Here is a 14,795-nt window from a genome sequence, read left to right on the forward strand (position 1 = left end):
AGTGATCAAAGGTGCTGGTGAGATCTTTCACTCTCCGACCTTACCCTACGAATGTGAGAACACTTTGTGACTCCCATCCACGTAGGAAGAGATGGAAAATCTTACCGAACTTAAGAACTGTTTGTGCTCCTCTCTGCTGATGGCTATTTACTACACTAAGAAACAGTATTTGTATCATGTGATGTAGACAATGTAACGGGGTTCATGATATGTTCTGTATATAGCACTCGCAAAGTAATGGAGGGGGGAGGGGGGCAAGGTTAGCAATTATACAGAAATTAAAATGTCATTGGCTGATAACATCAGAGTTCGACACCATGAGACGTTTCGTTGTCGTGACAAGTCGTCGAGAGTGATGGTTTGGAACTCGAGTAACTGGGTAAAATGTATTGAAATTACGGAAATCCTGGTGAAACTACAAAAATGCATGTAAATTACATATAACTGAGGAAAATACCACAAAAATGTGGAGGAATGAAGCCACTTACATGCTCGCCTAGGTGTATGAAAATCGTTCCAATCGGGTTCAGTCTTGCAGAATACCCCATTGTTCCACATGCTGTTATGCATTGTAACTCACAAAAATGAAAGATGCAGTGTCAAAAGATTTGGAGGTCAGGATTATCACCACCAAGGACATCGAAACTGTGATCATATACTTGGGTGCAATATGCACCATCAATATGAGGAATCAATGCTCTTGGTCTGTTCGAAAACGGAAAACCGAGACACCTATTACCACGTCACGATGGAAGATGAGATTAAATGTACAATTCTTCACCTTCGAACAGCTGTTTGGAAGCGCTCCGTATTTCAACAAACTCTTCCAGTTTCCATATGTTGCCATGTCTTCCACATTTTTGTCAGTAATAAACATCGCCTCTGTGTTTTATTTCAGTCATCTGGTGTGTTGTGGGAGCAGCTTTCTGTGAGAGCCAATGGATCGAAACGTGATAATGTCGGTTTAACACCTGACACAGCACCTATGGGATATGGTATTCCTCTATTAAAGGCAAAAAAACCTTACACACGGCCGTGTAAGTGACTTCAGTCGCCACCTACTCCAATGGACCAATACGTGTATGGGATCACCACATACGCTCGATGTTAACATGCAGACAATATTTGTTTTCGATATATCGGAAGAGACAGACGTCGTAAAATCTCTACCAGGTGACGTTAGCGTAGTTTTTAAAGTTCCTAGTTTTACTCTGTTGGATGTTCTAAAAATAAATCACAAGAATGCGATAAAGAAGATTAGGACAGTTATAGGAGGTTACTTATAGAAAGTCATTCGATATCGATGAATTGTAGGTATTACGCTTCTGAATTTGTTTGTGCAATCGTCGTGTACTATAGACAGTAACGGGTAGACGACTAGACGGCCTTCTTACTAATGGAACACTGCTACCGAAACGTGATGGGGTTTCGAGAAAGCTGTCAGGAACTATCAGGGGTCGGTGACTTGGCGAGGGACGTCTCTTAGTCGTCGAAATCAGGTGGAGTCGAATGAAAGGACTTAAGGATTCGTAAGAATACGGATGGTAAGCGATACTCTGACGAAAGGGGATTTAATAAGTGAACTCTATGCCGTTTCTTGTAAGTATTTTGGACAAACATATAACAACCGCTCTCATACTGTACTTCTGGCGAAGTGACTTCAGTGAGTAGGGGCGAATACGAAGGTTTTTACCGAGAGACATTCAGCAGTAGAAGTTCCGTCTTTTGTTTTCCCAATAAATAAGAGAGAACATTCTTCTATAAGTTTTGTGTGCCTATAAATGGATTGTCTGACATCTTAATAGGTAGACTGTATTTACATCTACATTTATAGGCATACCTCGCAAGCCATCGTACGGTACGTGGCGGAGGGTACCCTGTACTACAACTAGCCAGTTCTAGTAGTAGAATCCTTCTGTAGTCAGCTTTAAATGTAGGTGCTCACAGCGTTCCTCGAAAAGAACATGGCATTCCCTTGACGGATTCGCATTTGAATTCTTGAAGTACCCACCCATAATTTGGCGAGAGGCAGTAGAGACGCTTCAATAGGGTTATATTCTGGGGGAAACCCAAGTCTGCAGGCTCATACATGTTTGGGTTCGGGCGATCAGTAGACAGGTATTTTGCTGTTGTTCACTGGGTCAACATTTCCGGCATATTTCAAAAACACAAGCAAAATCGTTTAGGTTTGCAGGTGGGATGAGGGGAGAATATTGTTAAATATCTTTGTTTTTAACCCAGTGACATTTAAGCGCCCAGTCCTTCAGAGAGCCGGGCATGGCGAATGGTGACTTGTCGTCCAGGAGTGGTACAGCCCAGACGTGCGGGACGTTGGTTCGCGACACGTTAGCTTGCGACACGGTGACAGCAGCAGGGATGGCAGGTGGTGGCATCGCGGGGGTGGAGTGGAGAGTGAAATATCGCATTGCTCCCATACACCGACAGGTCTCGGCAGGATTAGTTTAGAGCCAGTATACCGGAATTCTAAATCACCTACTTCCACCAGCATGACAAGGCAACGGACAGACAGAATGTATGTATTTGGTGTTGAATATCCTCGGTTTTTTGACTACGGTTACCACCGATTATGGTATTGGAGTAAGTAACACCCTTCCTCACCAGCGATATGCAAATTTTATTTCTGGCAATTAAGATTTTAAATGGCTCTGAGCACTATGGGACTTAACTGCTGAGGTCATCAGTCCCCTAGAACTTAGAACTACTTAAACCTAACTAACCTAAGCACATCACACACATCCATGCCCGAGGCAGGATTCGAACCTGCGACCGTAGCAGTTGCGCGGTTCCGGACTGAGCGCCTAGAACCGCGAGACCACCGCGGCCGGCGGCAATTAAGAATATGATACTATTAATTATTATTATGTGCTCTGCAATACACTGTAATCAGCATTTGAATTTACCGAAAAAATTCTGATTTTCCACGAAATTTTGAAGCTGCCGTCGATTTTTCAATTTTCTGCCAATAGAGGGCTGAGGAGGGGAGAGGAGGGATCCTCCGATGGGTTGGGGATTTCGCAGAAGCGGAGGGGTAATTAATCGGTCAATTTCATCAATTAGTCCATTAATTTGATATCAAAAATGCTCTGGGATCGATTATCCCTTTTTGCAGGGTATTGAGGAGGAGAGGGAGGCGTGGGTGTTTCTTAGAAGGACAGATTAACCCCAGGGGATTATTCACAGGGAGTCATAAATCAATTAACATAACAACAGGTTAAGGTCCAAAATCAGTCAGCCGCCATATTTTAATTAATTAACACATCAGTTTGATGTCATATGGGAGTCAAGAAGAACGTTATCCCACAAATGTCGGCGAGCAAAATAGCTACAAAATAACCATCTGGAAGTGAAGTAAAAGCTATAAAAACAAGAGGGGTGGTCGGAGTCCCATTTTGTGTCAGTAAGGGACGCCGATGTAATGTAATGAGTTATAATAACAGATATTGTGCAGTAAAATGTACCTTTCGTAAAATTTTTGACAAATTAATGCTATGAAATAAAGAGTAAATTTTTCTAAAATAGATGTATAGTTAAAGTGATAAAAAATCCACAGCTTCACGATATTGGTAAAAATTGGTGTAATAATGGACAGAAAGCATAAACGTGAAGAACTGTTTTGACATAATGAAAAGCGTACATTTTATGTATAGTCCATGAGCGTAGCCAAAGGTGGGGGAGAGGGGGGTTGGGGTTCAACCGCCTCCCCCCCCCCCCCACCCACCCCCGAAAAATTAACGAATCTACAAAAAAATGGGAGAATTGACCTTAAAAATCGATTGTAATGTAATCTTTATTTCAAAACTACCGCGTTTTCAAACTGCGGCTATGCCAGCGTGGCGTAGTGCGCGAGGGGAATACGGCAGCGAAGAGCCAGCGTTGACGACAATAGTTTCGTATGTGCAGTTGCCAGCGGGCTCGTGCGCATGCGCAGAGCTGGATTCTCGTATGGGCAGTACCTTCCTCCCGCTTCTGGCTACTTGAAGCGTATCTGTTTGCTGTATGAGCAGTATCAGCTAGTAGCCAGATGCTACCAGGAAATATTTTTCCCGCGCGCCCAAGCTGCCAGTTTCGCTCATGCGCAGAGCAAGCTGAGTTATAGTGGGGAGGTCCTTCCCGACGTGACCCTTGTATATGTTTCGTGTCTTCGTATTATTGCTGGTCTCTTGGTTTACAGCTCCCACGTCAAATGAAATCAAAAGAGATTTCTGCGGCCGGGAGCCATCAAATGAATTGATATACACTGCTGGCCACCGTAAATGCAACACCAAGAAAGACAAGAGGTAGCACGACAAAATTTATTTTGTAGATAACATGTTGAGCAAGTATCAAATGATTACGTTTACAGACGTCTGTGACATGTGGTTCCTGCCAGAATCAGTAGCCAGAGTAGCCGCCATTGTTGGAGATCACCGCTGTCACACGTCTCGGCATTGAGTCAAAGAGACGTTGGATGTGTTCCTGGGGTACAGCAGCCCAAGCAGCTTCCACACGTTGCCAAAGATCATCTGGTGTGGCAGCTGGGGATGTAATCTGGGTCACTCGTTGAGCAACCATGGACCACATGTTTTCTATCGGCGAAAGATCCGGAGAGCGAGCCGGCCAGGGAAGCACTTCAATCTGGTTATTGACGAAGAACGTTTGGACAATGCATGCCACGTGTGGTCGCGCATTATCCTGTTGAAATATGGCTGTGGCCGAGCCCTGAAGGTAAGGAAGGACAACTGGCTCCAGCACCTCGGATATGTAGCGCTGGCTATTTAAAGTACCGGCAATGCGTACTAGAGGCGTGCGAGAGTAATATCCAATACCGCCCCATACCATAATACCCGGTGCAAGACCAGTGTGGCGGTGCATAATGCAGCTGACCAGCATCCTCTCTCCACGGTGTCTCCACACTCGAATCCGACCATCGTGGCGCTGCAGGCAGAAGCGTGCCTCGTCAGTAAAGACAACGTCATTCCATTCTGCCGTCCACATCCGTCTGTCATCACACCATTGGCGACGGAGTCGTCTGTGGTTCTGCGTCAATGGTAGACGAAGCAGTGGACGTCTTGCGGACAGACCACTCTGCTGTAAACGGCCTCGAATGGTACGCGCAGACACTGGATGATGCGTTACAGACGCAATGTGCTGTGCTATGGTTCGGGATGTCACTGAGCGATCCGTCACTGCCATGCGCACAATTTGCCTATCAGCACGCGCAGTGGTGCACCGAGGTGAATGCGATCGACCACGTCGGTCCGTCGTACCCTCTTGCATCCAGCGGTCACATATCCGCATTACAGATGTTTGGTTTCGTCCAACACGACCTGCGATTTCTCTGTATGATAATCCACAATCTCGGTAAGCCACTATCCTTCCTCTGTCGAACTCGGATACTTGATCAAACGATGTTCGCTGTTGTCTACGAGGCATAACTGATCGTCTTGTGAAACAACCACAAGGTAAACACACGTGCCGAACGTACACTCGTCGAAATCGCCAAGCCTTAAATGGCGCTATGAGGTGGCGCCACAGGCGCGCGTGATCTGAGTCTGCGCTGAAATTCTAATCAGTTGCATATCTCATCGCTGCAAACCCATGGTGTAAATTTCACTTGATTCGGATGCTTCCTTCAGGGTGTTGCATTTACGGTGGCCAGCAGTGTACATTCTCGTAATCAAGGGAGACCAAAATAAGTTAGTAGTTTCAATTTTCTGATTTTATATTCTTTCCATGTTATTAGAAATCAATCATTAATGTCTTAATGAAGATATTTCTGTCTGTTTTGTAGATAAATTTGCTTCTATTAATTTTTTTCCCCTGAGGCAGTTAGTTTATTTGAAACGAAGTGTTACATTCCGCACTATTGGCTACCTTCAACTTTGTTCAATTTCATGTGCAAATTTTCATTTTCTGGGACGAATGACATTATACCACAATAAAGAACCAAACATGAGAATACAGTACTGGACCTCCAAGAAAATTGGTATCACGAAAACCACATGAAAAGCTGAATATCAGGTACTTCAGAGTGCATCTGGACATAGAAATGTGCAATTAGAGTAGCATGAAGTATTTTAGTATGATTTATGAAATTCCAATGGTGCAGGAGTAGTCTCTGATGTCCTGTTCCTTTTATGACACTGTAAGATCTCTTAATGCTATACACGTACAAACATACGTGAACATTTACTTGAAGCTAAGTAGGCAACTTTGGTCAGCAGTTTAGAACTAAATATTTTGTTTCAAACATAATGACAGCTGTAGTCGAATTTTACAAATCTGCCTTCTGTGAAAGTGTTTTTCGATCACAAGGCACTTGTCTAGTACTTCCTCTAGGCCTGAACGTATTTCTTAATTTGTGTTTACGTCTTAAATTTATAGAATGCCATTCTATGCTAAGTTGTAGACTGGCAGCATACCGCGTTTTATCGTTTTAACTCCCCACATGGCTTCATATTTATACCTAGAGTAGAATATAAACTGTCAGTTGTACAGTCTCTTTGCCTCACAGACAACCTTGTTAATTTTTTGTACACATTTTGAAATAGTCATGAAATTTATTGTCCTTCACTCCGGTGTAAGCTACACAAGAAACTTTTTTTTTTTTTTTGCAAGAAATTTGTATTCCATCCTACTAACTTTTTGCAGTGCTGTGTAGATGTAAACCTGTTCGAAATACTGAATAACAATATTGCAGAGTACGAATTTAAAAAAAAAAAAAATCTGTCAAAGTCACCCCATAGCAAAATGTTATAGAACTTCGAGCTGTGGAGTCTAATTTTGAAATGATATTTTGCCAAGAACTGCTTCCTAATTTGCATCCTTTATCTGGGTGAGATATCATAAAACAACTGCTCTAAGTACAACTCCGTATGTCCTCTCAACAACATGCCGCAGGGCTGCACATGGTCACTTGATGCCCTACCACGCACGAAATTCCACCAGAAATGCGACGAAAAGCGTATGAGCACAGCAAGCACCAAGCGCGGCTCTCTACGTCATCGTAGCTGCGCATGCGCAGTACAGCCTGTTGTCTGGCGCTGTCTGTTAACTGCTCAAACGAACCAAATATTGCCATCAATGGCTGGACTGAGCCTCAAAGGAATGCGTTTTGTCTGGAGCCCTGGAAATTCCAGGTAGCGCAGTCCCTGCATCAGGGCCACCCTAGTTGTCACAGTTCCGAAGTTGGGCACAGTGAGAAGCTTACTACTACCATCGGCGTCCCGCTTCCTGGAAACTGCAGAAATTGTTACTGACGTGGTGAGATTTTTTTTTTTAAATGTTTATTTTAAGTAAAGTTATGTAGAAGAGAAACGACTAATGTGTGCAATATCATTATGTTTTTTTAATGTTTTCTTTCTACATTCACATTTGTATAATTGTGCTCCGCAAGGTACTACATGGTAAGTGACACACTGATACTAAAGTACCCCATCGGTTCCCCGTCGGTCACATTCACGGCCATTACGCGAAAAAGAAAAGGACCGTTTTTATGCCTCAGTAGTTGGCCCGACTTCCCTAATCGTTATTATAATGATCCTCTGAAAATATATACGTTGCACTCTCAGATATTCTTCCGTTATTTGTACTCAGAACTTCTTTGTTCACATTCGGTGATCTTACTGTTTGTTCAACTGTTCATTTCTGGCATTAAAATTTTTTTTACGCAAAAACAAGATCATCTACAATGTGACCTACCTCAAATTTTACTTGAGTTCTCCAGTCATTATTCTGTTTTGTCACAAATTCCATTATCGATTTTGAAATGTCTTTGTAATGTCACGAACCCGATTTCTTGTTAATCGGAATCTGCATTTCGTTTTTCATGCAACCCTGTGATACATTTTTCCCACAAAACAAAATGACGATCGATAAATGTAGGACTTATTTCCCATTGTCTGTACCCGTTTTTGCATAATGATCCTTTTAATAAAATTTCCTCCATTTATCTCCAACAACAGCGGTACAGTTCACCAAAACCATGGTGTTTACAATACATTCTCGTCTTAGTCCTGTCAATAAACGTTTGTATGTCTTCTTCCTTCGCCGTGTCAAATTTACTGCATTCACTTGTGTGAAAACCATGTGTTGGGTATCGTGTTACTGAGTGCCGGAGTTCATATTGTGTCTGTCTCCATTCTTCTGTCATTGTGGCATCGGTTGAATAGAAGTAGTGGCTTACCGTGTGGATTGACCACCTAAGTCAGTTTTAAAAAAAAAAGAAGAAAGAAACGGTAGAAAGAAAACGTTTTCGACAGCGGAGCAACAAAGTCCAGAGAATCAGTGTACTGCTAAATAAATGAAACAACAAGAATGAATACTACCAAAAGCCAATGAATGGAAAGTCAAAAATTTACTGTCACTGACCAAGCGTTTTCCATAAAAATGGTAACTTGCTATATTTACTAATGAACTAGGTTCTTCGACACTTTCTTTGACATTTTGGCAATATATTTAGATGCTCCACAACTTTTCTGCTAGAAATTTTTTCGCCAAATTGGCCAATCTCATATACTGCATGTATTATGGTGACGAAAGGAGTGTTTAACTAAAGGTGAAAAACTAGTGTTTTCTAATGTAGCTTTTCTGCACCGCAAAATGTAATCAAATTGTAAAGTATTCTTTCCCATTCGATACAAAACTTAATACACGACAGATTGAGTAACCTTGACGTTTTCGATTAAATGCCTAAGTTCGAAAGAATTACCATAGAAATGTCTGAAATTTCGGTGGTTTTCTTTTCATCAAGACTGAAGCTCCACTCATAAATCGGGCAAAGCTCGGATTATGCATATCTGAGGCCTATTTGAGTGATTCAGTATTCACAACTCCACAGATTTTTGGATGGTAAAACGCTAACTTTCTTGTCCTAGTAGCTGTTGGCAGTCATTCAGTGAGTTAGGTTAACTAAAGTTAAATCAGCACACTTGTAATCTGACTAAAATCAGCCGAATAAAATTAATAATGACCAGTCGCATGTTTGCTAATTGTTTTTATTTTAGTGTTTTTATAGGATCATCTGTATCGCAAAAATGGAGGCAAAGAAAAGAAAAGCTGAGAATACAAATAAATCTAAGGGCTTGGAATATTGGAAAAAATGGTGTTCACAAGCTGGTACATTTAAAGACGCATCGTCAACTGTCGAACCCGCCAGTCATAATGTGACGAGTGGAGACAGTGAAGACGTAATGATTGCTGAGGCCTCATTGTCAGAAAGAGCTACAAACGCGGAGGTACTTTTGGCGATTCAGCAGTCGTCTTCCACACTGCCTCCCGTCATCAATCAACCTGCAACGTAGAGCGTGGCACTTAGAAGTTTACGTGATGTCTCATCTGCTTCGAATGGTTTTTCTACATTAGACATAGGTTTATATTCAAATCAACGTTCACAACTGGATGATTGTCTAAAGGAACAAATTTTAAAAGGCGCTTAGGTACCGTCTAATGATTACAAATTTCGTGTTTCGTCAAAACGTAACTTAAGTTTTCAACTGAAATGGTTGGACAGATTCCCTTGGCTGTCGTATTCTGATTTAGAAAATGGAGCCTTCTGCAAAAACTGTGTCATTATGGGTCGTTCATATGAAGGCAAGGGATACAATCAGCGATTAGGAAAACTCGTGTGTGAGCCTTTTTCCAGTTGGAAAAAACCGTTGGAGATATTTCAAAATCATGCACAAACTTCCTATCAAAAGCGAAATTCGGAAATGGCAGACAATTTTCTTAAAACTCTTTCCTACAGTAATCGAGCAATTGTCTTCAGAGAGAAAACGACAGCAAGAAGACAATAAAAGGAAAATGACGTCCATAGCAAAAGCTATAATTTTTTGTGGTAAACAAGGTATTCCTTTAAGAGGTTATACTGACTCTGAACTAATTTACACATTATTGGAACTTCAGCGACAGCTAATGAACGATGGCAACTTTCGAGCTTTACTGCTTTATGCTGCTGAGTCTGGAGACAAACATATTTTGGAGCATTTGTCAGCAGCTCCAAATAACGCTCTGTATATCAGCCCACAAATTCAAAATGAAATTATTGCTATTTCTAGTGAAATTATACAATGTAAAATAATTGATGAGATAAAGGAGGACAGAATATTTAGTATTCTTGCTGACGAAACTACTGACATTGCACATGTAGAACAAGTTTCACTTTGCTTACGGTATGTTGATTCGGAGAATGTTAATCACCATAAAATTAAGGAAATGTTTCTCGAATATATTCCAACTATCGATGTTACTGGATTCGGCCTTCGAAAGCTAATCATTAAAGCTCTGAAAAATCACGGATGTGACTGTTCCCATGTAGTTGATCAAGGCTATGACGGTGCTGCAGTTTGAGTGGGCACTTGCATGGTGCCCAAGCGTATGTTCGTAAGGAATGCACTCATGCTCTTTATGCACATTACAATGCACACTCGCTTAACCTTGCAATTGCTGACGCAAGTTCACGAGCAGAAATCAGAAATTGCATGGGGATTGTGCAGTCTGTTTGGTCTTACTTCATGCTCAACGCACTGTCGTATTGAAAGGCGAAATTCGCGAACTGTTTTGCCAACTGGACACCAAAAAAACTTGCTTACACTATGTGAAACACGATGGGTCCACAAGCATGAAGCAGTCATCCGTCTCAAGGAAATTTATCCAGCAATTGTCGCCGCCCTCGAAAAAGTGCAGTCTAGCCATAACAAAGATATGTCAAGACAAGCTGTCCAACTGATAAACACACTTCGTTCCTCAAATTTTGTGATGAGTTTAGTGGTCCTTCAAAAAGTGATGAGCTACACACTACCGATATCAAAACAGTTGCAAGGAACGAATATAGACCTTATTGCAACATTTCATCATGTTGACAATGTCCTTAACGCCTTGCAGTTGTTGATAGTCTATGCTGAAGATGAATTTACAAAGGTTTTTGCAGAAGCAAAGCTAATGTCAGAGGAAAACGGTGCTTCGCTGCAGGCGCCACGTCTTACTGGGAAGCAGTTGAACCGCTCTGCGGTGGATGTAATTACAGTGTGAATTTATTTATTCCATTCCTTGAGCACACAGTTCAACAGTTAACTGAAAGATTCACAAATCATCGCAAATTAATATGTGCTCTTTATGGTCTATTGCCAGAAAATTTCGATAAAATCACTGACATTTGATGACATTGATGAGGCGATATCAATGTATTCGTCACTTCTTCCGGAGAAAAGCACACCAGTAGTAAAAGCAGAATTTTACATGTGGAAGGCACATATAACTTCAGAGAGAGTTAGTCAAAAATCTGCTGTGGAGTACTTAGGTCTGTGTGATTCAAAGTTGTATCCAAAACTTTACGTACTGCTTCAGATTCTGGTAACAGTACTAGTTTCAATAGCTGCTCCAGAAAGAACCTTTTCCAGCTTAAGGAGATTAAAAAATTATCCTAGGAACACAGTTTCCAAACAAAAATAGGCTAAACGGTTTCGCTCTAATGAACATCCGCTACAGCATAGAACTTGATGCGTCAGAAGTTGTAGATTCCTTAAAAAAAAAAAAAAAAAAAAAAAAAAAGGACTTGTCATATAAATGAGTATTTGCTAAAATAAAAAATTATAAAACTGTTACTTTGCTTGTACTTTTGCTATTTCCATTCTGACCAATACATACACAGTATACAGTGCAATTGTAGTAGCTATAGCAATACATGAAGAGACTGGTTATGTATTTATGACTAAAAAAACTTAAATTCTACTTACACCTTTGCTGTGCTTCTTACCAGTATGGTATCTGTACCAAATCTGCTGTTAACAACAACAGTTATTGTGCAGTTTGTTGCTACTGTTGATGTGTAACGTAAGTTCTATTATAAAAGCATGCATTCAGTGCGTCTTAACAAAAGTTGTAGTGCTATCACAATTCTTGTTCTCTCTCTTTTTCATTGAACGAATTAACGTGGAATACTTTTCGTAACTGCAGAACTCCAGTGAGATCTATTAAGTTCACACGAGATAGGAAGCACTAATGTTTATTCACACTAATTAAGATTTATGAAAATTTATACAGTTTAGTACTCTAAATGAAAATCGTCCAAAAACTATTTTAAATTGACCTATAAGCTTGTAGAAGCTTTCTTGTCAGTAGCCGTCCATTGCCAGCCTTAGCAATCTAACACTACTACAACATACATAATTTAATTTCAGATTCATCACCATTGATAAAGATTACATTTGAACATTCACGTTCCTATTCCGCGCTTTTTTTCTGTCATTTCTACGTTAGTACTAAGCAGGGTGGCGTAGTGCCTGAAGCACTAGACTTACATTCAAGAGACCGGATACAACCCCAGAGCTGACCATACAGGTACTGGTTTTCCATAGTTTCCCAGTTCACTGTAGGCGACTGCCGGAATGGTTCCTTGAAAAGCCCACGCCCGCTTCCTTCCCCTCCGTTAATAAAAAAAAAAAAATACGGCCAAATCTCCGTCTCTAATGACCTGAGCTGTCGACCAGACATAAACACTAAACTTACTTCCTTACTCCTCTCATAGAAGATGTCAATGGGCCTACGAAGTGGAAACCGAACATTTGTTGTCAGCACTGAACGAAACGGAAATTCTTTTCTTCACTTCTCCTCTCTTTGTGATGGTCATTGTGTTACTTGTCCAGCTCACTAAATCGTTGTTGTATGAATTTAAACCACATGCTGGATGGACGTGGATTGCGCAGATGTTCACTGCCATCTCCAAGCATTGTTTATGGCCTTACAAAAACATCTTCATGGAAATACCATCGACAAAAGAGTTTTACTATTTCTGAATACTACGCCTATGGTAAACTCTCATTGTAAAAACTAAGAAGTGTAACAAATAAACAATAGCAATGAAAAATAATTTGTTACAATATAAGTATTTAAAAAATATGATGCTGACTGTTACAAAATAGACAAGAGAGGAGAAACAGTAATGAGTAAGGTTGATACTCTAGTTGATTTTCTGTTTTAAAAACTTGTAGAGGAAAGCATTTATTTAATTAATTTTAATGCAAAACATGTCAAATATATCTTTTTGGAATATTTCTGTAAATGTAATAATGAGTTATGTGACATTCATCTGAAATTTCGTACTCTATTTGTGTAACTGCTTACGCTGCATGTGACAATAGATTTCCTTGTGACTGTTCTTATATAATAACTCGACAATATGGGGTGTAAGTAACGCAAAACCACTTTATTTTACTATTCACCTCGTGTCTTTGCAATCATATTTCAGTACTGATTATTTTGCATACCTTGTCAACGAAACCACAGATTAACTGTTGATACCTCTGTAATGTGTGGCTAATAATGTACTTCATCGAAGAAGTATCTGAACATGGTCTTCAGCCACAGAACTAATGTACATTCTGTTTCTCTCAGTTTGGCGCGTTTTCTTACTTTGGGGCGCAATACGAGAAGGTACTTGCCATCAGTCATAACGAGACAATAATGCAGTGCAGTCGACGACTGGTGTGCATAACAGGCAGCTATTTCAGTTCAGTACGTGATGTTGCCCATCACTGAATGGCGATAGTGATCTGGTATCCTGTCAGTAGGAAGTCGCATCAGTTACATAATAGTCTCGAATGCAAAACTTTTTAGAGGCTAAATAAGTCATACATTTGCTCGATCCACATATTAAGGGAGGAATATGATCCAGATATCCTTACGGTGATTGGTAGATACACAGAGTAGAGCCGTGGCCATACTGTGATGTATTAACTGCTTATTATTTACTAGTTTGCTCTCACGTTAAAAGGTAGGAATGATTTTTACTCAATTAGAACTGTAACAGGGTGGTTTGGCTATATTAATCAAAGTTTTTGCTGTTTGATTATGAAGCAGACATTAGCATGATCAATAATAATCCTGTATTAAATATTGTATTGTTTGGAAAACTGATAACTTCCTTTCGGCAGGATAATTTCGGTAATGTTATATTGTCGACTGGAGAGTAAGTTTATGCAGTTAAAATGTTTCCTCATTAATATTAACGTTGAGTAACACAGGTGTCAATGCAATGCATCAACATTTAATGAGAGGTTTTTATTTACTCCTTACAGCATATTTATGTACTGTGATACTGAACTGTAAGAAATAAATCCACAGTTTAAAGACAAGTAAGAGTTTTACTTGTTTACTTACTTAAACTTTATAGTTTATTGATTATTAATGTTTTGCAATATTATCGTAATACAGTCAAATGTAGAGTTGCTGACATTTCTCTTTAAATAATGTCAGTTATGTTGACTGCAAACGCGATATAAACCTCGCTTGATGGATTCTTTTATTCTTTCACTAAAGGCAAGTAGCAAAACTTCATGATAGATGATTTTAATGAATTTGATTAAAAATACAAAGAGAGTTCTCAATTTGGGCCGTTTAAGTTGGGGACCGTATTCTTTATCAAATATTACGTTTTCAGGTGGTAAATACACAAGGTGACGTTTACTGCTTTTCGTTTCAGTATTGCGTATAGGCAGTGTGGTTTAGTGGATATCTCGAAGTCATACGAATAATGACTAAGGTAGTTACTGCAATCAATATGTAAAGTGTTTCAGAGAACGTCCCAGACTACCATCTACCAGACATTCGGAACAACACAATTACTTTCATCGAAATTTAGTCAGGTCTACAGCATGCTTAACAAGCAGTAGGACTTCATGATACATAGCGTCGGTTACCAATGAAAGGGAGTGATTTAATAGGTGGTATAGGCATCAACCTCTTCGCTCTCTATGAGTAGAATTATTAGTAACGTTATATATAGTGCAGTTTCGTAAAAC

Source organism: Schistocerca americana, chromosome X (assembly GCF_021461395.2).
Source record: "Schistocerca americana isolate TAMUIC-IGC-003095 chromosome X, iqSchAmer2.1, whole genome shotgun sequence".
Classification (NCBI taxonomy): Eukaryota; Metazoa; Arthropoda; class Insecta; order Orthoptera; family Acrididae; genus Schistocerca; species Schistocerca americana.